Here is a 25753-nt window from a genome sequence, read left to right on the forward strand (position 1 = left end):
GCACTGGCCACAACATGCTAGCCAGAGCGGCCACTTGGGGAGTGAACCAACAGAAAAGAGAAGACTTTTCCCTCAGTCTCTCTCTCTCAGTAACTCTGCCTGTCAAAAAAAAAAAAAAGAAAGAAAAAGAAAGAAAGAAAGAAAGAAAGAAAGAAAGAAAGAAAGAAAGAAAAAAGAAAGAAAGAAAGAAATCCTATTGTTAATTTTGCTCCTCACAACCAACTTCATAGGGGCATCTGTGGAAATTTACAGTAGGTTTTTAAGAGAGCAGGGAAGCCCCAGGTCTCTGTTCTACCATTAGGCTGAGGCAGAGCTGAAGGACTCAGGTGCTGACCACCAGGAGGAATCAGAGAACTTAAGCACTGTCCTTGACCTAGCCACAAGCCATGACATCTGAAACCAGAGACCATCAACTCTTCCATGACTTCACCACACCAAAGTAATGGGGGAAAGTGGTGATGAAGGAAGGTGCCTGGGGAATTTCCCTGTGGACACGCAGTGAGCAAAGCAAGATTTATTTACATGAGAAACCTCTTGCCACAGCAGCCACTAGGGGGTCTCCAAGAGAGGGAGACTTGAAAAATGGAGTGGAGTCTTTTAACTGCCATTTGGATGAGCAGAATAATCACAGCTAACAATTAGTCAGAGGCTGGGGACAAAACCCATCAATAATCCTGTCTAGCTTGCTCTTGTTAAAACAAAAATCCAGCCGAATAGTAGGATAGGCAAATTCTTTCTATTCTCCTGATGAAACTAGAAGCTCAGAAGGGTGGAACATTGCTTCCTTGCTATTCTCATGATAAAGCTAGAAACTGGGGGAGTGGGATCACCACTTCTCTCTTGCTAATAGATTCTGGGGAGAAGCAAGCATCTTGTGCACTCTTAAAAGGACTCCCCATTAGGTCATCTAGTCCTCACACCAGCACCCCCTGCCTTAGAACCTCTTTATAAACCCTGATCACCCTCCTCCAACAGCATGGTAGTCCTAATGAAGGCACCCTACCTTACCCTAATCTTGTGAGTAATATTTGCAGAAGAGTTTTGGAAGCCTACTGAAAAAAAGGAGATGATTTGGAAGGGCAGGCATAGCCCCTGCTGACAGAGAACCCTCCCCCAACTGAGGTAGAAAGCACCTCTCACCTGACACCCTGGACTCCCCTGACTGGTGGGACTTCCCCCAGAACAAAGCCTGAAAATCTGCATGGTTGTCAATTGAATAGACTCATTGTTTTATTTCAAGCCTGATGCTCCAATTACCCCTGTCCCTTTAAACACCCTCTGTGCTGTGCAGTTTGGTAGAAAAAGGCTTCTTTGGATTGGGAGGACTTTCTTTCCCAAGACTGCAGCTACCTTCTGGAAATACACCCTTTCCTCTGGCCAGCACTCAGCTATGGCGAATTGAAGCGGTGAGCATCAAGAGCCGGATTATGTGTCTGGAAACAACATTGGTGAGCTAGCCCAGAAGTCCGCGATGTATTTTTGTTGTTTTTTTAAAGATTTTATTTATTTATTGGAAAGTCAGAGTTACACAGAGAGGAGAGGCAGAGAGAGAGAGGGAGAGGCCTTCCATCCGATGATTCACTCCTCAATTGGCCATAATAGCTGGAGCTGCACTGATCTGAAGCCAGGAGCCAGGAGCTTCTTCCGGGTCTCCCACACAGGTTAGGGGCCCAAGGACTTGGGCCATCTTCTGCTTTCCCAGGCCATAGCACAGAGCTGGATGGGAAGAGGAGCAGCTGGGATTAGAACCAGTGCCCATATGGGATGGCAGCACTTCAGGCCAGGGCTTTAACCCACTGAGACACAGCGCTGGCCCCTGGAATGTATTTTTCAAGTGGCTTAAACCTTCACATTAGTAAGGAGGGCAATGGTCACTTGTACCTCCACCCCAGAGCCACTTTTGAGCTAACATTTTGGCTGGGACTCTGGGGACATCCCCGCAGCTTCTGAGAGCACTTTCTCTCCGGGACTTTCCTTTCTCTTCCCGCTGTCATGTTAGCTACCTTGCGGGGAGTCAATGGCTCCCCTTTGTGTCTGGAGTCAACAGCTCTGAGACTGGGTAAGTTGAACCATACCTGAAATTTCTGTCTCTGCTCTTTGGGCTCATGGCATTTAGACCTGGTTTAGGTCATTTTTTGTAGTACTGGTGTGTGGGAGACAGATTCTAAGATTTTTACTTCAGCCTCCCTGTGAGGAAATTTGGATATTTTTTTGGAAGAATACTCATTTGGTTGTTTGTATGAGGATTTCTTCCTCTTGGGTGAAATATGAGTGGTTAAATTTAATTTCCATCCAAAATCACCTTGAGTTGCATTGTGACTGATTGGGCAGGATATAGTTAAGATCTTATGACTAAAAAAAACATGGTGTTCTATTGTAATATTGCATGGCCTGCATATGTGTTAAATTTAAGAGAAGGTGGTTGTTAAGTGGGATTTTTTTAAATGTTTATTTTATTTGAAAAGCAGAGTTAGAGAGGCAGAGGTGGGGGCAGTCCTGTTAGGAAAAGAGGCACAGAATAGAGGAGGTAGTGTATGAATTTATAGCTGGACCGAATTCATTCAGGGAAAATAAATCTGTAGAGATGGGTGACCAACAGCAACTGTCCACATACCCATGATGGAATACCTGACTGACCCCTAGGGAAGGCTGGGGATGGGGGTGAGGTAGGGGGCAGCAGGCAGAGGGGAATTCCTGGAACTGGTCTTTCAGGTGGCTGTAAGGGGTGGAGTATGAAGACAACAGAGTGTAAGACCCAATTGAGGTGGTTTTTTTTTCTTAAAGATTAATCAGAGAGAGAAGGAGAGGCAGAGAGGGAGAGAGAAGACTTCCATCCTCTGGTTCACTCCCCAGATGGCCACAATGGCTAGAGAGAGGTACATCTATCTGAAGCCAGGTGCCAGGAGCTTCTTCTGGGTCTCCCACATGGGTGCAGGGCCCCAAGGACTTGGGCCATTTTCCACTGCTTTCCCAGGCATAGCAGAGAGCTGGATTAGAAATGGAGCAGCCAGGACTCAAACCAGCACCCATAAGAGATTCCTGCACTGCAGACAGCAGCTTTACCTGCTATGCCACAGCGCAGGCCCTCCAATTGTGTTTCTAGGGCAAAGAATACATTCCAATGTTTATCTCTTTTGTTCAATGCAGGAGAATGGCTGAGGCTTATGTCCTTGTTCCTTGTTCCATCAGGTCCTTCATCTACTGGTTTACTTCTCAGATGGCTGCAATGGCCAGAGCTGGGGCTGGCTCGAATCCAGGAGCCAGGAGGTTTCTCTGGGTTCCCCCCACACACAGTGCAAGGGCCCAAGGGCCTGAGCCATCCTCCACTGCTCCCCCAGGGCCACATCAGAGACCTGGATCACAATTGGAGCACCCAGGACTGGCCCCAATGGGCACCCACATGGGATGCTGGCACTCACTGCAGGTGGCTGCTTTACCCAATATGCCACAGCGTCAGTGGGTTTCTAACAGTAGAGGTTTTGTGAGAGATCTGGTAAATGGGATGGAGTAAGCATTTAAATCCCTTAACCCTTCCAGCAACTGTGTCTGTGGCTGTTGATGTCCAAGGAGACAGGTTAGGAGTCCTTGTCAATTTAGAAAAAGCAGGAGCTTCAGCTCTGCCTCAGCCCAGTGGTAGAGCAGAGACCCTGGGGCTCCCTGATCTCTTAAAAATCTATCATAGGGGCCAGCACCATGGCTCACTTGGTTAATCCCAGTTAGTCCCAGTTGCTCCTCTTCCAGTCCAACTCTGCTGTGGCCCAGGAAGGCAGTGGAGAATGGCCCAAGTGCTTGGGCCCTGCACCCACATGGGAGACAAGAAACACCTGGCTCCTGGCTTCAGATCAGCACAGCACTGGCTGTAGTGGCCATTTTGGGGGGTGAACCAATGGAAGGAAGACCTTTCTCTCTGTCTCTCTCACCGACTAGCTGTCAAATAAATTAAAAAAAAAACTTTTTTTAAATCTATTGCAAATTTCCACAAATGCCTCTGATAAAATTGACTGTGAGGAACAAGAGTTAATAAAGCAATAAAAGATGTTTTTCCAACAGAGTGCCTACTGAATCTGAAATGAGGATATAATTATCTTTATGTATGTTAGTGTCCAGTACCATCACTGTGACTGGAGTTGCTTTCCGAGTTAAATGCTCAAGTAAATTTTTCAGGTTTCCCCTGAGAACAATAGGGTTAATTGAGGTTACTAACAGCAGGAAGTAATTATATTCAGTTGACTGGAGCTTTTAAAAAGGAGTTGTAACCATACTAAAGCCATCCTCCTTCCCTTTTCCTTTTCACATTTTATATCGCAAAAACCAATTACTGATACTGTATATTGCCTGAATTACTCTGGTGAGTAGTAGCATTTGTATAATGGTGTACTTTTGCCCCGGCTGACAAAGAAGCCTCCACCCAACTGATGCTGAGCCCCCTGGTTAAGAGGCCTCATCAGAAAAAAGCTTGGGCATTTACTTATTGTCAATTAAGGTGACTCATTTTTTATTTACCTCCCCCTGAAGCTACCCTTGTCCTTTAAGAAACCCTTTAGCAGTTATGGTCTGGGATAGCAGTAGAAGATGGCCCAAGTCCTTGGGCTCTTGCACCCAAGTGGGAGACCCAGAATGCTCTCAGGCTCCTGGCCTTGGATTGACACAGCTCTGGCTGTCACAGCTAATTGGGGAGTGAACATTTGGATGAAAGACCTCTCTCTCTCTCTCTCTCTCTCTCTACCTCTACCTCTCTCTCTCTCTACCTCTCCTTCTCTCTGTGTGTAACTCTGACTTCCAAATAAATAAATAAATCTTTTAAAAAATTAACCCTTTAACAGATATTACATTTTATATCAAGAGCTCTCTTTTGGGGCTGTACTGTGGCATATAGAGCTGGACCTCCACCTGTAGTGCTGACATCCCATGTGGTCACTGTTTCATGTCCCTGTTGGTCCTCTTCTGATCTGGCTCTCTGCTTTGTGGCCTGGGAATGCGGTGGGAGATGCCCAGGGGGCTTGGGACCCAGTACCCATGTGGGAGATATGGGGAAGGCCCTGGCTCTTGGCTTTGGATCAGCCCAGCCTCAGCCATTGTGGCCATTTTGGGGGTGGTCCAGCTGGTGGAGGACCTTTCTCTCTGGCTCTCCCACTCTCTGTGGCTCTGTCTCTCAAATGAATAAATAAAATCTTAAAAAAAGAGAGAAATTTCTTTCCCCAAGATGCCAGCTTCTAGAAATAAGCTCTTTCTTCTTACCAACATTCATCCCTGTGCAATTGGCTACCCACATGGTGTGCCATAGGGCCTGATTAAAAGATTTAAAGAGTTGCAGAGATTTCTATATTATTCTGTGTCATAATGTATGCTATGCATTATATGTGTGTACTGTTATATGTGTAAAAGTTGGTTGTGCTTATTTGTGTTATTTAAAATCCAAACATAATTTTCACCTAAGCACAAACACTAGATGAAAAGATGATGCAGTGTTCATTGCTTCCTATGAAGTCCAATTTAAAGTTGTTCTGTGGCAAGATCATGACTTAAGAGAATAACCATACTTATCTAATATGTTAGTTTCTCAGGCAATGTAAGTATAATGGCTAAAAAATGAATTGGTGGTCTTTGCTGTAGCACCTTGTGCATCATCAGGTCCCTGCAACCTAAGGGATGTCTCCCTCTCCTCATCTTCCTGAGAAATGGACTCAAGTGTACACTGACTGGAGAGGAAGTAGAGAAGATAATGTATGCAGTACTGGGTCAGAATCCATAGTGAGGTTCAAACTGATGCTGCAAGCCTTGCTGGATTCGTGGATATGTGTGAGATGGAGCAAACATCAGCATCAAGCAGACAGGTGAGCATTTCTGCCTGATCTTTGACACCACAGGGCCATCTTGCTGTTCACTACATCACAGCAGAAGCCACGTGGTGGCAGACATGAGCAGGAGGTGGTATACAAACTGAACACACACTGAAGAGAATGCCCAGTATGAGCTGTGCAAGGTGAGGAGGATGACTGGGTAGAAAGGGAATGCCACCCCTGATGGCTCATGATGCTTGTGCCATGCGCAACCCAGATCCTCTCCTCAAGGTGATCACGGGATGGATTACTGATTTGGGGCCCCTATGCAATTTGACATGAGGTAATAGACCTCAGCTTTTCCTGCCCAGGGATAAGAGCATCTCTGACTTACAGTGGCTGCAGAGAGATAAAGCAGTGTAGCAGCTAGAGAGACCAAGGACTACTCTGCAGTAGGATGAATTTTTTTGAATTGCTAAATGTAAAAGATAGATTTTTCTAAATACATGTACTCTTGGCTTCTTAAAATATATAGAAGGCATTCGGCCTTTTGGTAAATGTTTTCATAAGTTGTTAACATATAACCATTCAAAATTACCTGCTAAGTTTTCACTAAACAGTAAGTTACCATGGATAAGAAATAATTTTTTTAAGATTTATTTACTTAAGTATTTGCAAAGCAGAATAACAGAGCGAGGCAGAGGGAGAAGGGGGGAGAGAGAGAGAGAGAGAGAGATCCTCCATCCACTGGTTCACTCCCCAGAGGGCTGCAATGGCTGGATCTTGCAGATATCAAGCCAGAAGCCAGGAGCCTCCTCCCACTCTCCCACATGGGTGCAGGGGCTAAAGGACTTTGGGCCACCTTCCACTGCTTTCCTAGGTCATTAGCAGGGATCTGGATTGGAGTGGAGCAACCAGGACTTGAACCAATGTCCTTATGGGATGCCAGCACTCCAGCACTGTGGGTGGAGGCTTAACCTACTATGCCATAGCACCAGCCCCAATAAGAAATAATTCTAAGTCAATATCCCAAAGTTTTGAATTTTTGAAAGATTTATTTACGTATTTGAAATGCTGAGTGAGAGAGACAGAGACACACTTCTCCCATTTACTGGTTCATCCCCAGATGTCTGTAATAATCAAGCACTGGGCCAGACTGAAGGCAGGAGCCTGGAGCTCCATTCAGGTCTCCTACATCAGTAGAAGGGGCCTAAACACTTGTGCCATTTTCCTCTGCTTTTCCAGGCCATTAGCAGAGAGCTTGATCTGAGGTAGAGCAGCTGTGAGATGAACCAGTGCCCATATGGGATGCCAGCATCACAGGTGGTGGCCTTACCCATACATCACAACACTGGCCCTGACATTAAAAATGTTCAGAGTGGGGGCAGGCAGCATCATAGGTTAAATGCAGTCTATCATATCTGCGTCCCATAAGAGTGCTTCTTTGAGTCCAAGCTGCTCCACTTCTAATCCAGCACCCTGCGAATGTGCCTGGGATAGCAGAAGGTGGCCCAAATGCTGTGACCCCTGCCACACATGTGGGAGAACCACATGGATTTTCCTGGCTCCCGGCTTCAATCTGTCCCAGCTCTGGCTGTTGTAGATGGATGGGGAGTGAACCAGATAGACAATCTCTTTCTCATTGGCTTTATTTTTCTGTAACTCTGTCTTTCAAATAAATAAAACTAGGATTTAGTCCCCTATGTTAAATCAGTAAAGTTTTTTTTTAGAAAATATCAATATTAATGATAAATATTTGCTAGAGGTTTTTAATATTTGATTTTAAAGTCTGCTAACTTTCTAAAAAAGATTTATTTATCTGAAAGGCAGAAATACAAAGTGAGAGGAAAATAAAGAGATCTTCCATCCAATGACTCACTACCCAAATGGCCTCAATGGGTGGGGGTTGGGTCAGGCAGGAGCCAGTAAGCAGGAGCTAGGAGCGCCTGCTGAGTCTCCCACACAGCTGCAGGGACTCAAGTACTTAGGCCACCTTCCTCTGCTTTTCCCAGGTGCATTAGCAGAGAGCTGGATCAGAAGTAGAGCAGCTGGGACTCAACTGAGCCGGAGTCCACATGAGATGCTGGCACTGAGGAGGAGGCTTAACCTTCTATACCACAGTGCCTAAAATTTTGAGAGAGAGAGAGAGAGAGGGAGAGGCAGAGTGAAAGGTCTTCCATCCATGGGTTCACTCCCCAAATGGCTGCAATGGCTGGAGCTGAGCCAATCCAAGAGGAACCAGGGGCTTCTTGTAGGTCTCCCATTCTCAAGCACATCTTGCACTGCTTTCCTAGGATTAGCCTGCTATACGCTCCAGTGCCTGGCCCCTCTAATAACATTTTCAACCATCTTCTCAACTGCAGCTTCTTACAATTTCCATTTGATTGACTCCTTTCCAACAACTACCCATCTCTTATAAGCTATTTTCTCCTCCTTTATTGTTTAGTTATGGCCTGTCATGAGAAATGCTTGTCTTTACAGCTGATATTGTGGCACAGCGGGTTAAGATGTTAAGATGCTGCCTGTGATGGCAGCAACCCATATGGGCACTGGTTTGATTCCTCGTGGCCCACTTCTGATTCATCTCCTAGCTAATGCACCTGGGAAAGCAGGAGAGGATGGCCCAAGTCCTTGGGACCCTGCACCCATGTGGGAGACCTGGATAAGTCTCCTGGCAGTGGCTTCTGCCTGGCTCAGTTCTTGTTGTAGTGGCCATTTGGCTAGTGAACTAGCCAATGGAAGATCTCTCTCTCTCTGTAACTCTGCCTTGGAAATAAATTAATCTTGAAAGAGTAATATTTATCTTAGGAGACTAAGGATAATAAGAGTACTTAATCTTTACACCTAATTTTTTAAAAAGCTTTATTTATTTGAAAGTCAAAGTTACACAGAGAGAGAAGAGGCAGAGAGAGAGAGACAGGTCATCCATCTGCTGGTTCGCTCCCCAGATGGCCGCAACAGCCAGAGCTGTGCTGATGTGAAGCCAGGAGCCAGGAGCTTCTTCCAGGTCTCCCAAGTGCATGCAGTGTCACAGGTGGTGGCTTTTACACTCCACACCACAACACTGGCCCCTACACCTGACTTTTCTAGATGTATTTAAATTGGTCTATGGGATTCTTTTTCTGCTTTTATTTCTAAGGTTATTATTTTCTTTAATTTTGATGTATTTATTTATTTGAAATGTAGAGTTACAGAGAGAGAGAGAGAGAGGTCTTCCATCTGATAGTTCACTCCCCAGATGACCACAATTGCTAAAGCTGCACTGAGCTGCAGCCAGGAGCTTCTTTTTGGTCTCCCACAGGGATGCAGGGGCCTAAGGACTTGGGCCATCTTCTGCTGCTTTCCCAGGCCATAGCAGAGAGCTGGATCAGAAGTGGAGCAGCCAGGATGTGAACTGATACCCATATGGGGTCACAGCATTGCAGGCGGTGGCTTTACTTGCTAAGCCACAGTACCGGCAACAGGTGTAATCTTTTCTAAGTTTTTTCATTCTTTTATAATGTTGAATGCTCACAGCTTCCAGTGTCTAAGTTTGGGTACCTTTCCATTGGGTTTAACTTCTAAGTAATCTGGAGGAGCTTCCCTTTAGAAGAAACACAGCACAAAAGAATTTTCTTTACCTTTTGGTTATTACAGAAGGGAAAGAAATTTTGTGTTTTGTCAAGATTATCTCATGTATTCTCTGACTTTGGGTTTAGAAAACTGAGTTTTAAGAGTTGAGATTTTTAATATATTTTAAATGTCTATGTCTATTAATTAAATATTCAATATACTTAATATATTTATACATAATTTGACTTAATATTATGTAAGTGATTATTATAATGATCAGGGATCCTATGTGGTATCCCATCCACTGGTTCACTCCCCAAATGACCACAATGGCCAGATCTGAGCTGATCAGGAGCCAGGGGCCTCTTCTGGGTCTCCCACATGGGTTCAGGGGCCCAAGGACTTGGGCCATCTTCTACTGCTTTCCCAGACCACAGAAGAGAGCTGGGTCAGAAAAGGAGCATCTCATATGGGATGCTGGTGCACAGGCCGTGTCTTATCCTGCTGTGCCACAGCACCAGCCCAGAATAGCAGACTTTGACCCAGCTAACAAAGGAGCTTCAGCCCCATCAAAACATCTTCACCTGGTTGATGCCTTGGATATCCCCAGATGAGCACTTATTAGCGCAAGGCCTGAACAGCTGCCAAATTGTCAACTAAATAGAATCCCTTTGATTTCTAACCTCCATCTGAAGCTACCCATTTTTTTTAAAAAAGATTTATTTATTTTATTTGAAAGGAAGAGGTACAGAGAGAGAGAGGAAGAGATGGAGAGAGATTTTCCATCAGCTAGTTCATTCCCCACATGGCTGCAATCACCTGAGCTGGGCCAGACCAAATCCAGGAGTCAGAAGCATCTCCCAGGTCTCCCAAGGGGGTGGCAGGGGCCCAAGCATGTGGGTGACCTTCCACTGATTTCCCAGCTGCATTCACAGTGAGTTGGATCAGAAGCCGAGCAGCTGGTGCCCATATGTGACAGTGGTACTGCTGGCTGCCTTTACCCCATATACCACAGTGTCTGCCCCTCGACCCATGTTCTTAGAAACAGCTCTTGCTGGCTTGTTGGGTGGAAAGAGCATGTTTTAGATGAAGAGATCTTTCTCCCCAAGATGCCAGCTTCTTGAAATAAATGCTTTCCTCTCTGGTGAATCCAGTTGTCGAGAAGCAAGGGCCTCATTATTGTTCAGTAGCACTTATTTTCTGCTGACTTTACATAAAAATATAAACACCCACAGAATGCTTACCCAAGTGAATGAATGGGCATTTGTCAGTTCAGGTGTCTTCCTGATTTCTTCCGCCGCTGTCCTCAGAAGTGACCAAGTCTAATTCTTTGTGGTTCTTTTTGTAGTTTACGATCTGCTTCTTCCAAAGAAGAATTTTGCTTGTGTTTGTCTCTTGGCTTCTCAACTTTTCAGAATGCTGATATTGACTATTGATATTTTACACTAAAATGATGTTTTCCTTTTTTGCCTTGAGTGTTTTTTCCCCAGATTTTTTTTATTTTTTTTTTTTATTTTTGACAGGCACAGTGGATAGTGAGAGAGAGAGACAGAGAGAAAAGTCTTCTTTTTTTTTTTTTTCACTGAAAATAACATTGTTTATAAGTTATGCATACAACCACACAACAGTATTTACTCTCTTCAGTTACATAGGAAAGCCATAAATATGACTGTGAAAATAAAAGCAACGGATAAAGTAGCTAACACAGGAATGTTGTCTACAAATACTGTTGCTATAAATTATTTTGTATACTTTTGAGCAAATGTATAGTTGTCATATTTCTTTATTCCAAGTAGTTTCAGTAAGAAAAATCATATCCCATGGGGAACTTTAACTTACTGTTTGTACTTTATTTGCAGGGATCTTCAAACCACGTGACAGTTCTAAATGGCCTATGGTACATTTGCATTTCTAATTCTGGATTCTCTTTCTTTCTTTTTTTTTTTTTAAACTTTTATTTAATGCATATAATTTTCCAAAGTACGACTTATGGATTACAATGGCTTCCCCCCCATACCGTCCCTCCCACCCACAACCCTCCCCTTTCCCACTCCCTCTCCCCTTCCATTCACATAAAGATTCATTTTTGATTATCTTAATATACAGAAGATCAGCTTAGTATACATTAAGTAAGGATTTCAACAGTTTGCTCCCACACAGAAACATAAAGTGAAAAATAATAGATGATTTTTTTTTAAATGATGATGAAATCAGATCAGACCTATTGTCATGTTTAATCCCAGTGAGAGTCAAGTTGGGAATTGATAATTTCTTTTTTCTTTTTTTTTTTTTTTTTTTTACAGAGGATCAGTTTAGTATGCATTAAGTAAAGATTTCAACAGTTTGCACCCCCATAGAAACACAAAGTGAAATATATTGTTTGAGTACTCGTTATAGCATTAAATCTCAATGTACAGCACATTAAGGATAGAGATCCTACATGAGGAGTAAGTGCACAGTGACTCCTGTTGTTGACTTTACCAATTGACACTCCTGTCTATGGCATCAGTAATCTCCCTATGCTCCAGTCATGAGTTTCCAAGGCTATGGAAGCCCTCTGAGTTCTCCGACTCTTATCTTGTTTAGACAAGGTCATAGTCAAAGTGGAGGTTCTCTCCTCCCTTCAGAGAAAGGTACCTTCTTCTTTGATGACCTGTTCTTTCCACTGGGATCTCACTCGCAGAGATCTTTTGCCAGAGTGTCTTGGCTTTCCATGCCTGAAATACTCTCATGAGCTTTTCAGCCAGCTCCGAATGCCTTTAGGGCTGATTCTGAGGCCAGAGTGCTATTTAGGACATCTGCCATTCTATGAGTCTGCTGAGTATCTCACTTCCCATGTTGGATCACTCTCCCCTTTATTTACTCCATCAGTTAGCGTTAGCAGGTACTAGACTTGTCTATGTGCTCCCTTTGACTCCCAGTCCCTCCACCATGACCAACTGTGAACTGAAACTGATCACCTGGAACAGTGAGATGGCATTGGTACATGCCACCTCGATGGGATTGAATTGGAATCCCCTGGTATGCTTCCAACTCCACCACTTGGGGCAAGTCCGCCTGAGCATGTCCCAAATTATACATCTCTTCCCTCTCCCATTCCCACCACCATGTTCAACAGGGATCACATTTCAGTTAATTTTCAACACTTAAGAATAACTGTGCATCAATTACAGATCTAAACCAGTCATATTAAGTAGAACAGATAAAAAAACTACTAAGAGAGATAATGTATTAAGTTGTTCATTAACAGTCAGGGCTATGCTGATCAAGCCACCATTTCCCATAGTGTCCACCTCACTCCAACAGGTTTCCCTCTTGGTGTTCAGTCAGTCGTCACCGATCAGGGAGAACATATGGTATTTGTCCCTTTGGGACTGGCTTATTTCACTCAGCATGATGTGTTCCAGATTCCTCCATTTTGTTGCAAATGACTGGATTTCGTTGTTTCTTACTGCGGTATAGTATTCTAAAGAGTACATATCCCATAATTTCTTTATCCAGTCTATCGTTGATGGGCATTTAGGTTGGTTCCAGGTCTTAGCTATTGTGAATTGAGCTGCAATAAACATTAGGGTGCAGACCGCTTTTTTGTTTGCCAATTTAAATTCCTTTGGGTAAATTCCAAGGAGTGGGATGGCTGGGTCGAACGGTAGGGTTATCTTCAGGTTTCTGAGGAATCTCCAGGCTGACTTCCATAGTGGCTTGACCAGTTTGCATTCCCACCAACAGTGGGTTAGTGTCCCTTTTTCCCCACATCCTCGCCAGCATCTGTTGTTGGTAGATTTCTGCATGTGAGCCATTCTAACCGGGGTGAGGTGAAACCTCATTGTGGTTTTGATTTGCACTTCCCTGATTGCTAATGACCTTGAACATTTTTTCATGTGCCTGTTGGCCATTTGGATTTCCTCTTTTGAAAAATGTCTATTGAGGTCCTTGGCCCATCTCTTAAGTGGGTTGTTGGTTTTGTTTTTGTGGAGTTTCTTGATCTCTTTGTAGATTCTGGTTATTAACTCTTTATCTGTTGCATAGTTTGCAAATATTTGTTCCCATTCTGTCGGTTGTCTCTTCACTCTCCTGACTGTTTCTTTTGCAGTACAGAAACTTCTCAATTTGATGCAATCCCAATAGCTGATTTTGGCTTTGACTGCCTGTGCCTCCCGGGTCTTTTCCAGAAATTCTTTCCCTGTGCCAATATCTTGAAGGGTTTCTCCAATGTTCTCTAGTAACTTGATGGTGTCAGGTCGTAGAGTTAGGTCTTTAATCCATGTTGAGTGGATTTTTGTGTAAGGTGTAAGGTAGGGGTCTTGCTTCATGATTCTGCATGTGGAAATCCAATTCTCCCAGCACCATTTATTGAATATACTGTCCTTGCTCCAGGAATTAGTTTTAGATCCTTGATCAAATATAAGTTGGCTGTAGATGTTTGGGTTGATTTCTGGTGTTTCAATTCTGTTCCATTGGTCTATCCATCTGTTTCTGTACCAGTACCATGCTGTTTTAATTACAACTGCCCTGTAGTATGTCCTAAAATCTGGTATTGTGATGCCTCCGGCTTTGTTTTTGTTGTACAAGATTGCTTTAGCTATTCGAGGTCTCTTGTGCCTCCATATAAATTTCAGCACCATTTTTTCCAGATCTGAGAAGAAGGTCTTCAGTATCTTGATTGGTATTGCATTGAATCTGTAAATTGCTTTTGGGAGAATGGACATTTTGATGATATTGATTCTTCCAATCCATGAGCATGGAAGATTTTTCCATTTCTTGGTATCCTCTTCTATTTCTTTCTTTAAGGTTTTGTAATTTTCATCGTAGAGATCTTTAACGTCCTTGGTTAAGTTTATTCCAAGGTATTTGATTGTTTTTGTAGCTATTGTGAATGGGATTGATCTTAGAAGTTCTTCCTCAGCCATGGCATTGTCTGTGTATACAAAGGCTGTTGATTTTTGTGCATTGATTTTATACCCTGCTACTTTGCCAAACTCTTCTATGAGTTCCAATAGTCTCTTAGTAGAGTTCTTTGGGTCCCCTAAATACAGAATCATGTCATCTGCAAAGAGGGATAGTTTGAGTTCTTCCTTCCCAATTTGTATCCCTTTAATTTCTTTTTCTTGCCTAATAGCTCTGGCTAGAACCTCCAGAACTATATTGAATAGCAGTGGTGAGAGTGGGCATCCCTGTCTGGTTCCAGATCTCAGTGGAAATGCTTCCAACTTTTCCCCATTCAATAGGATTTGGCTGTGGGTTTTTCATAGATTGCTTTGATTGTATTGAGGAATGTTCCTTCCAAACCCAGTTTGCTTAGAGTTTTCATCATGAACGGGTGTTGTATTTTATCAAATGCTTTCTCGGCATCTATTGAGATAATCATATGGTTTTTCTTCTGTAGTTTGTTAATATGGTGTATCACATTGATTCATTTGCGAACATTGAACCATCCCTGCATACCAGGGATAAATCCCACTTGGTCTGGGTGGATGATCTTTCTGATGTGTTGTTGCATTCTATTGGCGAGAATTTTATTGAGGATTTTTGCATCTATGTTCATCAGGGATATTGGTCTGTAATTCTCTTTCAGTGCTGCATCTTTCTCTGGCTTAGGAATTAAGGTGATGCTGGCTTCATAGAAAGAATTTGGGAGGACTCCCTCTTCTTCGATTGTTCTGAATAGTTTGAGAAGAATTGGAGTTAGTTCTTCTTTAAACGTCTGGTAGAATTCAGCAGTGAATCCATCTGGTCCTGGGCTTTTCTTTGTTGGGAGGGCCTTTATTACTGTTTCAATTTCTGTCTCAGTTATGGGTCTGTTTAGGTTTTCGATGTCTTCCTGGTTCAATTTAGGTAGGTTGCATGTGTCCAGGAATCTATCCATTTCTGATAGGTTTCCCTGTTTGCTGGCATACAAGTCCTTGTAGTAATTTCTGATGATTCTTTTTATTTCTGTGGTGTCTGTTGTTACATTTCCTTTTTCATCTCTGATTTTATTGATTTGGGTCTTTTCTTTTTTTAGTTAGTTGGGTCAATGGGGTGTCAATTTTGTTTATTTTTTCAAAAAACCAGCTCTTCATTTGGCTGATTTTTTGGAATGTTTTTCTTGATTCAATCCTGTTGATTTCTTCTCTGATTTTAATTATTTCTCTTCTCCTACTAGATTTGGGTCTGATTTGCTGTAGGTTTTCTAGATCCTTGAGGTGAATTGAAAGCTCATCTATTTGGTGTCTTTCCAATTTCTTGATGTAGGCACCTATTGATATAAACTTTCCTCTTAACACTGCTTTTGCTGTGTCCCATAAGTTTTGGTATGTTGTGCTGTTATCCTCATTTACTTCCAGAAAGTTTTTGATTTCTCTTTTGATTTCTTCTATGACCCATTGTTCATTCAGGAGCATGTTGTTCAATCTCCATGTGTTTGCGTATGCTCTAGGGATTCCTGAGTTACTAATTTCCAACTTCATTCCTTTATGGTCTGAGAAGCTGCATGGTATGATTCTAATTCTTTTGAATTTGCTGAGATTTGCTTTATGGCCTAGTATGTGATCAATCCTAGAGAAGCTTCCATGTACTGCTGAGAAGAATGTAAAATCTTTAGCTGTAGGATTGAAAGTTCTGTATATATCTGTTAGATCCATTTGGGCTATAGTGTCATTTAAATCTACTGTATCCTTGTTGATCTTCTGACCGGATGATCTGTCTATTTCTGAGAGTGGAGTATTGAACTCCCCCAGTATTACTGTATTGGGGTCTAAGTCTCCCTTTAAGTCCGTTAATAAATCTTTTAGATAAACTGGTGCCCTGTAGTTAGGTGCATATACATTGATGATTGTTATATCTTCCTGTTGAATTGATCCCTTAATCATTATGTAGTGTCCCTCTTTGTCTCTCTTAACAGTTTTTGTGGTAAAGTTTATGTTGTCCGATATTAAGATGGCTACGCTCGCTCTTTTTTCATTTCTGTTGGCATGGTATATCTTTTTCCAGCCTTTCACTTTCAGTCTGTATGGATCTTTGTTGGAAAGATGTGTTTCTTGTAAGCAGCATATAGATGGGTTTTGTTCCTTAACCCAATCAGCCAATCGGTGTCTTTTAACTGGACAGTTCAGGCCATTCACGTTCAAAGTGACTAATGATAAGTGGTAACTTTGCCCTGCCATTTGCCAAAGATAAGTTCTAATATATGCTTTGAATTCCCTGTGATCTTTTGCTGTGAGGTTTCCTTCCTTGGTTTCCTTCCTTTACCTTCTTTCATATTGATGACCGTGTTTCTGTGTTTCTGTGTGTAACACATCTTTAAGCATCTTTTGCAGGGCTGGACGAGTGGCAACAAATTCTTTCAATTTCTGTTTGCAATGAAAAGTCTTTATTTCACCTTCATTCACAAATGATAGCTTTGCAGGATATAATATTCTGGGCTGGCAGTTTTTCTCTCTTAGTACCTGGGCTATATCTCGCCATTCCCTCCTAGCTTTTAGAGTTTCTGATGAGAAGTCAGCTGTGAGTCTGATTGGAGATCCTCTGAGAGTAATCTGACGTTTCTTCTTGCACATTTTAGGATCTTTTCTTTATGTTTCACTGTGGAGAGTTTAATTACAAAGTGTCGTGGTGAGGATCTCTTTTGGTCGTGTTTATTAGGGGTTCTGTGGGCTTCCTGTACTAGGATGTCTCTGTCCTTCTCCAAACCTGGGAAATTTTCTACTAATATCTCACTAAAAAGGCCTTCTAATCCTTTCTCTCTCTCCATGCCTTCAGGAACTCCTAGAACCCGAATGTTGGGTTTTTTAATAGTATCCTGAAGATTCCCGACAATATGTTTCAGATTTCTAATTTCCTCTTCTTTTCTTTGGTCTGACTGTATCCTTTCCTGTTCTCTGTCTTCTAAGTCCGATATTCTCTCTTCTGCTTCACCCATTCTGTTTGTAAGGCTCTCTATTGTGTTTTTCATTTGATCTATTGAATTCTTCACTTCAGTCACTATCACAGTTTCCTGTTGTACTAGTTGTTTCGTTTCATTTTGATTCCTCCTTAATATTTCATTTCACGAGAGAGATTTTCTATCTTGTCCATTAAGGATTTGTGTAGTTCCAGAATTTGTTTTTGAGAACTTCTTAATGTTCTTATCAATTTTTTGAGATCTGCTTCTTGCATTTCTTCTATGTCATCATCTTCATAATCTTGAATTGGGGTGTCTTTTTCATTTGAGGGCGTCATGGTGACTTCCTTGTTTTTATTACCTCGGTTTTTGCGTTTGTTATTTGGCATATTGGAGATATTTGGTTTCTTCACTGTGGTGCTTTTTCTTGTTATACTATGACTCTAGATTAAGTGGACTATCTGTTTTTGATGGAGCCTTAGGGCTTGAGATGGGTGTGGCCTGAGAGCTCTGTTTGGTGTGCCAAAGGTGACACTCCCAGGTTAGGCGTGGTAAATCTCTCTCTCTCTCTTTCTTCTTTTTTTTTTTTTTTTTTTTTTTTTTTTTGATTCAAAAGGGAAGTAATTCCACACAGCTGAACGAAGTTGGAGGTAGTTAGCAGGCAAATGATATACCCACAGGAGCCAGAGATCGGAAGCTCTTTCCCAAGATCCCCACAGGGAATCTGTTCGGCCCTCAGAGTGGGCTCAAATTCTCCTTCAGCCTCCCATTGGGTTGCCAAAGTTACGGAATTGTAGCGTCTCTGGAGAGTGCTCACGTGAATTCCGTGAGTTCTCTCCCCCACCGTCTCTTTTTTCACAGTCTCAGTTCAGTAGCACCACAAATTTACTAGCTCCTAATCTCCTGTTAATTCGCCCCGCCCAGAGTCAGGTTTTTCTGCTAGGCTCAGGGCCGGTGCAGACCTGAGGTCGCTCTGCTTATGACGTATGTCCAAGATGGCGCCTGCTCTTTGTCTTGCTCGCCCTTGAGAGGTGAGCGGAGAGAGAGAGACCCGTGTCCGTACTAGTCACCCTTTTTTTTTTTTTTCTCTCTCTCTCTCTCTTCCAGTTAGCCTTGTGAACTTCCCCCCCCGGGGGTCGTTCCCTCTAGTCTCCTCTTTCCACTTGCCTGCCGGTGTCTCGGGCTATTGAGGTTCGGCTCACCTCGCGTTCCAGCGCTGGTGTGTTGAGTCTGCCGCTGATGTCCCGAACTGTGGGCTCCCACGCTCTCCACGCAGGTCCGCTGTGAGTCACGCGTTCCAGAAGAGTTTCTTCTGCTGTTTCCTCCCCTACTCTTCCTTGAACCAGCAGTATCTCCACTTTTATTAAACTATCTCTCCCCAGACTATCAGTGTGCTCCCTTCCTATTCCGCCTTCTTGCCGGACCTCCTGAGAGAAAAGTCTTCTTTTGCCATTGGTTCACCCTCCAATGGCTGCCGCGGCTGGCGCACTGCAGCTGGCGCACTGCAGCCCGTGCACAGCGCTGATCTGAAGGCAGGAGCAGGTGCTTCTCCTGGTCTCCCATGCGGGTGCAGGGCCGAAGGACTTGGGCTATCCTCCACTGCACTCCCGGGCCACAGCAGAGAGCTGGCCTGGAAGAGGGGCAACTGGGACAGAATCTGGCGCCCTGACTGGGACTAGAACCTGGTGTACTGGCACCACAAGGTGGAGGATTAGCCTATTGAGCCACAGCACCGGCCTCCCCAGATGTTTCTATTCTAGGTTGTCAGTTCAGGCAGTTCATGTCAGTTGTTCCAGGAATTATGGAACGTTGCTTTCTTCTAGATTATTATTTGATGTCTGTGACTGTTACTTTTTTTAATTCCCCACCAGTGCTAATGCATGGCAAATATTTTAAATAACTGAGAAAAATATTGTTAGGCTACAGGTTGTGGATAAATTCAAATTTAATATGAAGTATTCATAGAGTGGAGCGATTAACTAAATTTTCATTGATGTGTATTTTGTGATTTGTCAACACTGGGATGACCTTATTTCCTTATTCCATCTAGTAGTAACTGGCATGTCTGATTATTCATTACTAAATACCAGTTTCCAGTGACTTGGTATTTCCACTTATATTTATTTGTACTGATTACCACTGATGTATCTGTAATGCCCGTTCAGTTGTATGGATTTTACTTTGCACAGATTGATGCTAAGGAAACAGTGTACTATCCTTTTGGAAAACTGCCTTCAGTTTCATTGTGTAACACTTAAAATTTTTCTGACCTAAATCCTAATCAGAACTGAAGCTATCTTTGTGTTTATCCTACTCATAATGTACTTACATATTTTCACTTGAAAAAAATGGAATAATTAAACACATTAGTGGTGATAAATATGTGTGTAGAAGTGAAATAAACCTCACCACCATATGCATTCTATCATGTAGTTGTTTTTGATGATGGTGGAGTCACCATGTTGTAATGCAGATTTTCACATTTCATATGCAAGTGAAATTTATTCTTTCTTAAATATTTATTTATTTGAATGGGAGAGTGACAGAGAAAGAGATCTTCCATCCTCTGGTTCACTCTGCAAATTGCTGCAATGGGCTGGATTGGGCTGGGCTGGGCCTAAGCCAGGACCCTAACTCTTCATCTGGAGGATACCTGAGTTCCATTTGGGTTTCCCACATGGGTGGCAGGAACCAGGTACTAGGATAATCATCACTGCTTTCCTAGACATTAGAAGGGAGCTCAGTTGAAAACAGAGCAGCTGATATTTGATACTCTGCTGGATGCCAGCATCATAAGTAGGAAGTTAATCTTGATACAGTGCTATAATGCTGGCATCCAATTTTTTCTTTAATTAACCCAGAATCAGATCATCTTTTTGTGTCTTTATATATATAAACATATATATATACATATATATATGTTTTCTTACAGATCACACATAGGTTGGTCTTGGTTTTATTTTGGCTGTTTCAATCTCTTTTAATTGGTATATTTAGATAATCCACATTGAACACGATAATTTATATAGTAGAATTCATTAAAATAGGATATTTTAAGCCGGTGCTGTGGCTCACTAGGCTAATCCTCCGCCTTGCGGCACCAGCATACCGGGTTCTAGTCCCGGTTGGGGCACCAGATTCTGTCCCGGTCGTCCCTCTTCCAGGCCAGCTCTCTGCTGTGGCCAGGGAGTGCAGTGGAGAATGGATGGCCCAAGTCCTTGGGCCCTGCACCCCATGGGAGACCAAGATAAATACATGGCTCCTGCCATCAGATCAGCACAGTACACCGGCCACAGTGCGCTGGCCACAGCGGCCATTGGAGGGTGAACCAATGGCAAAAAGGAAGACCTTTCTCTCTGTCTCTCTCTCTCACTGTCTACTCTGCCTGTCAAAAAAAAAAAAAAGGATATTTTAATTGTTCTCTTTTGCTGTCATTTTTCTTAAATGTCTTATTTATTTTCATTCAATTGAAAGGCAGAGACAGAAAGACCTTCTCATCTGCTGGCTCACTGCCCAGGGGCCTGCAACAGCTGAGTCTAGGACAGGCTAAATCCAGCATCCAAAAACTGCATTTGCAGCTACCATGTTTATGGGGGGGGACTCAAGTACTTGAATCATCATCTCAGGATGAACATTAGCAGGAAGATGGATCAGGTAGGATAAGCAGGCTCCAACTAGGCACTCCAGTATGCAATGATGTTATCACAAGTGGCATTTCTTACCCTCAAACCTCCCTGCAATGTCCACAGTAAGCAAATGTATTTTAATGGAGCACATTTGCAGTTGCTTGTGTTGCAAAGTTTAGAAATAGGGAAAAGAGCAGAAGGCAGCCAATTTTTTTTTTTTTACATTTTTAAGCTTTTATTTAGTGAAAGAAATGCATAGGAGAGTGAGAACCCTATCTACAGGAGAGAAGCAAATCTGAATTTATGCTGAGTACTAGGAACCAGCCACAAAGTCCACGAGCCCTGGAGGTGCAGGGCCGCAGCAAGCCCCATACTGGCAAAAGGCCAAGGAAAGGGGGAGAGAAGGACACCATGTCCCAGACTTTTAATCCATTTCCAAAGGGGAGAGGTTAATTAACCTGATTGGCTGGCGGGTACACAGGTGTGGCCAGGTAGGGGTATGAGGTCACACAGGGGCATGGTGAAAGTGTGGTCTTTTAGCTCACACATCTAATCAATTTTATTCTATATGCCTGCCTACAACATTCTTCCCTCAGAGACCCCATTCTCTTAATCCTAAGGGACATTGAGGGGCGTAGACTCAACATCTCTTCTGTAGCTGCATCCTGCTTATAAGGGGCATAGTATATTTCTTTAATTTATCCTTTTATTTCTTTTAGGCAGAGACACAGATACAGTGCTTTCATGTGCTGATTCCTCCAAGGCTCACAACTGAGTCTGGGCTAAAACAAAACCAGGAGCTGTGGGGCAGGGATTGTGCTGCATCAGTTTAAGCTGCTGATTGGGATGCTCACATCAAATACCAGGGTGTGTGTCTTGTCTACTATGATTTTTTAAAAAAAATTGTTTTCCAATTAATGTGAAATGTAGTTTGTCATATTTGATATCTAGAGCTATAGTGAAGTGCATTGACAAATATCAAATGATTTGTAGATGTCACGAACTCTGGTTTATTTATGTTTGAGTAGGGTTATTTAATTTACCACATTTATTTTAAAAGTTGTATTTTGAGACCCATTTCAGAAACCACAGTTGATTTGGAACAAACACTGTTTTGGAAGACTTTTCCTGGTTCATGGTTACACTTTTTCCCTAATGATCTCTATGGATTGTGTATCCAAATGTGGGCATTATACAAGTTTTTCACACTTAGTATCAGATACTTATATGCTACAAAATTTAGTGTGAATCTATTTTCCATTACTTAACATGTGAATAATTCATGCTTTTACTGCTTGCTGGTTTGTAAAATACAAATAAATCACAGTACAGTGCTCAAATAGATGTATAAGATTAAAACAGTTTTGCAGCCTGTGTTGAGGCATAACAGGTAAAGCAACTGCCTGTGACCCTGGCATCCTATATGGCACCAGTTAATGTCCTGGCTGCCCAAATTTTGATCCAGCCCCCTGCTAATATTCTGAGAAAAAACAGGAAGATGGTCCAAGATTCTGGGCTCTTGCACTCAAAATGGAGAAGAATTGTGCAGGTATAAAATTCAACTATTTCATTTGTAATTGTTAGTAAGCATTTTGGGGTGGCCTCTGCTAGGCCATCCATATGCTGCTGGCACCTGGAATCACAAATCACCTGTTTTAGTTGTCTACTGCTTTAATTGAGGCTGCTGCCTTCAGGATTGCTTAACTCACACCAATATATTTTTTTAAAATTTATTTATTTATTTGTTCATTTGAAAGGCAGATTCATAGAGAGACAGGGAGAGACAGATCTATCTTTCTATCTAATACCTTCTGCTGGTTCACTCTTCAAATGGCTTCAGTGGCTAGGACTGGACCAGGCCAAAGCCAGAAAACAGAAACTCTATCCAGGTTTCCCAGGTGGATAGAAATGGTCCAAGTAGTTGGACTGTCTTCAGATATTTTCCCAGGTGCATTAGTAGGAAACTGGATTGGAAGTGGAGCAACTCTGGCTTTAACCAGTGGTGGTAGAGACCCATTGTTCCATATCACATACTGATAATTTTTTACTGATTTGTTTATTTGAAAGGCAAAGAAAAAGGTCCTCCATCTGCTGGATCACTCTGCAAAAGCCCACAATAGTGAGTGTTATATCTATGAAAGCCAGGAGGTAGGAACTCTATGTGGGTTTCCCATTCAGATGGCAGGAAACCAAGTTTTTGAGCCATGATCTGTTGACTCAAGAGAACACTTTTGAGCTGGTGCTGTGCTGTAATAGGAAAGTCATGACCTGCAGTGCCAGCATCCCATGGGCACTGGTTCCAGTCCTGGCTGCCCACTTCCAATCCAGCTCTCTGCTATGGCCTGAGAAAGCAGTAGAAGATAGCTCAAGTCCTTGGGCCCCTGCACCTTCATGGGAGACCTGGAAGAAGCTCCTGGCTCCTGATTTTGGATCTGTGTAGCTCTGGCCATTATGGTCATTCAGGGAGTGAACCAGCAGGTGGAAGGCCTCTTGCTCTCTGCCTCTGCCTCTCTGTAGCTCTGCCTTTCAAACAAATAAATAAGTATTTTTTAAAACAAATAAACAAACAAAAACCACTTGCAGGAGGTGTGGAATAATGAGGACACAAACCAGGCACTCTGTGATGTGGTATGTCCAGAGAAGTAGGTAAGCCTACTGCATCATAATGCCTACCCTTCCAATGCCTGACTTGCACAGCCTTGACCTAGGCCCCAGGTGTCCATCAGGTAAGTCTCAGGATTCTCCACATGAATACTGTACAAGAAGGCACACTCCCAACTGTAAAATACTTTACAAACTATGTTGATATCATATTTATGGTCATCTCATGGGCTAGAACAAGTGAACAGGAAAATGTCAGGGGTCTGTGTGGTGGAGAATTATGTTAAGATTTGGATACAGGGAGGAGTGTCACGTGGAAGTTACAGAAAGCTGTGCTAGTAGATTCTGTCAATTTTTCCTATACATATACTTGTGGCCAAAAACTAATTTTCAAGCTGGATACTTTTAAGGAATTTGAGATACATAAAAGCAAGAGATGTTTTAAGTACTGCCTGAGTAATTTTCTGTGTATATAGATTCTAGTGAAATCATAATTTTTCTGGTGTACTGCTATTTATTTGAACAATTGTGATGAACATTATAAATTATTTCTATATGATTTATTTATTTGAAAGACTGAGTTACAGAGACAGAGGAAGAGAGAGAGAGGCCTTCCACCTGCTGGTTCACTCCCATATGTCCTCAGTTGCTGGGGCTGGGCTGATTTGAATCCAGTAGCCTGGAGCTTCTTACAGGTCTCCCATGTGAGTGCACGGGGCCCAAGGACTTAGGTATTCATCCACTGCTTTCCCAGTCCATAGCAGAGAGCTAGGCCAGAAGTAGAGTAGCTGGGACTCAAATTGGTGCCCACATGGATGCCCACACTGTAGGAGATGGCTTTACCTACCACTCCATAGTGACAGGCCTGACAAGGATTTTTTTTACAGAATTGGTAATAAATTAATATTTTGGTTATCTAACAATAGTTTATGTTTAATCAAAGTGATTGGTAGTCTTGTGTGTGCTCTTTTGGCATCTTTTCTGTTTTTCCCATGTGTAAAGATTATATTCCCCCACAGGGAGGCCACTTCATTTTTGTCACTGAGCCAATATTTCTCTTGCAGATAAGATTCTAGAGACATCTACATGTGGCCAAGACCGACAAAAATAAATATATTTCTGGTAGGTTATTTATTCCTCAGCTTCTTTCACATTGTATGTTAAGAGTTTTATGAGATTTTTTATGAGATTTTTTAAATAAATTGGAAAAGCATAAAGAAATATAATTCAGAATCAGGATTCATATAAGATAAAGAATGGTTTCAAGATTTAAAGCCATCTGAGCTGAATCCACAATGGTCTCAATTTTGTTTATTGCCATAGCCACAAGACTTTTTACATGGTTTGAATTCAAACTTTGGCAAGAATTTGCTACATCAGAAAAAATTAAAAAGATAATATTTTGAATTATTAAAGTAGAGTGTCTTTAAAAGCTTTTGGAGGCTGAACTTGCTTCATGGATTAGATCAGAAAATGTGTAGAGGATAGAATCTATTGCAGGTCCTTAAATAACTCTCCATAGTTTTATCACAGTGAGTCTACAAATGCAGGATTACTTCAGACTCCACAAAGTTATGTTTCAGGCAAATTATTCCATTTATCAATGGCATAAACTATAGTCAGAGCCCAAGACGATTCTCTAGTCTTTGACTTGAATCTTTTGCCATCTTTTTTTTTTCTTTGACAGGCAGAGTGGGCAGTGAGAGAGAGACAGAGAGAAAGGTCTTTCTTTACCATTGGTTCACCCTCCAATGGCCGCTACGGCTGGCGTGCTATAGCCGGCGCACTGCACTGATCTGGCAGGAGCAGGTGCTTCTCCTGGTCTCCCATGGGGTGCAGGGCCCAAGCACTTGGGCCATCCTCCACTGCACTCCCGGGCCACAGCAGAGAGCTGGCCTGGAAGAGGAGCAACCAGGACAGAATCTGGTGCTCTGACCAGGACTAGAACCTGGTGTGCCAGTGCCGCAGGCAGAGGATTAGCCTAGTGAGCCATGGTGCTGGCCAATCTTTTGCCATCTTAAAGTATTTATATACTTGAGAGAGAATGAGAAATAGATGGAAATATATAGAGACTTTTTTAAAAAAAGATTTTATTTATTTATTTGGTGGGCATAGTTACAGGGAGAGGAGAGACATACAAATTTTTTATCCACTGGTTCAGTCTCCAAATGGCAAAAATAGTTGGAGATGGGCTGATCCAAAGCTAAGAGCCAGGAGCTTCCTCTGGGTCTCCCAGGTGGGTTTAGGGGCCCAAGGACTTGGGCTGTCTTCCACTGCTTTCCCAGGACAAAACCGGGGAGCTGGATCCAGAGAAGAGGATCTGGGGCCCTTGC

At 42.6% G+C, this 25753-nt stretch overlaps 1 long non-coding RNA gene across 1 annotated transcript; it reads left to right on the forward strand.

Annotated features, from left to right (window-relative positions):
• The first annotated feature begins 1156 nt into the window (after window positions 1-1156).
• LOC149127917 (uncharacterized) lies at window positions 1157-24730 on the forward strand. The gene is made up of 4 exons (XR_016229636.1): window positions 1157-1448; window positions 5614-5834; window positions 21539-21686; window positions 24485-24730. It is a non-coding gene; the product is annotated as an uncharacterized LOC149127917 (long non-coding RNA).
• Window positions 24731-25753: the final 1023 nt, after the last annotated feature.

This window comes from Oryctolagus cuniculus, chromosome 2, assembly GCF_051225735.1.
Source record: "Oryctolagus cuniculus isolate XC-2025 breed Fujian yellow rabbit chromosome 2, ASM5122573v1, whole genome shotgun sequence".
Lineage (NCBI taxonomy): Eukaryota > Metazoa > Chordata > Mammalia > Lagomorpha > Leporidae > Oryctolagus > Oryctolagus cuniculus.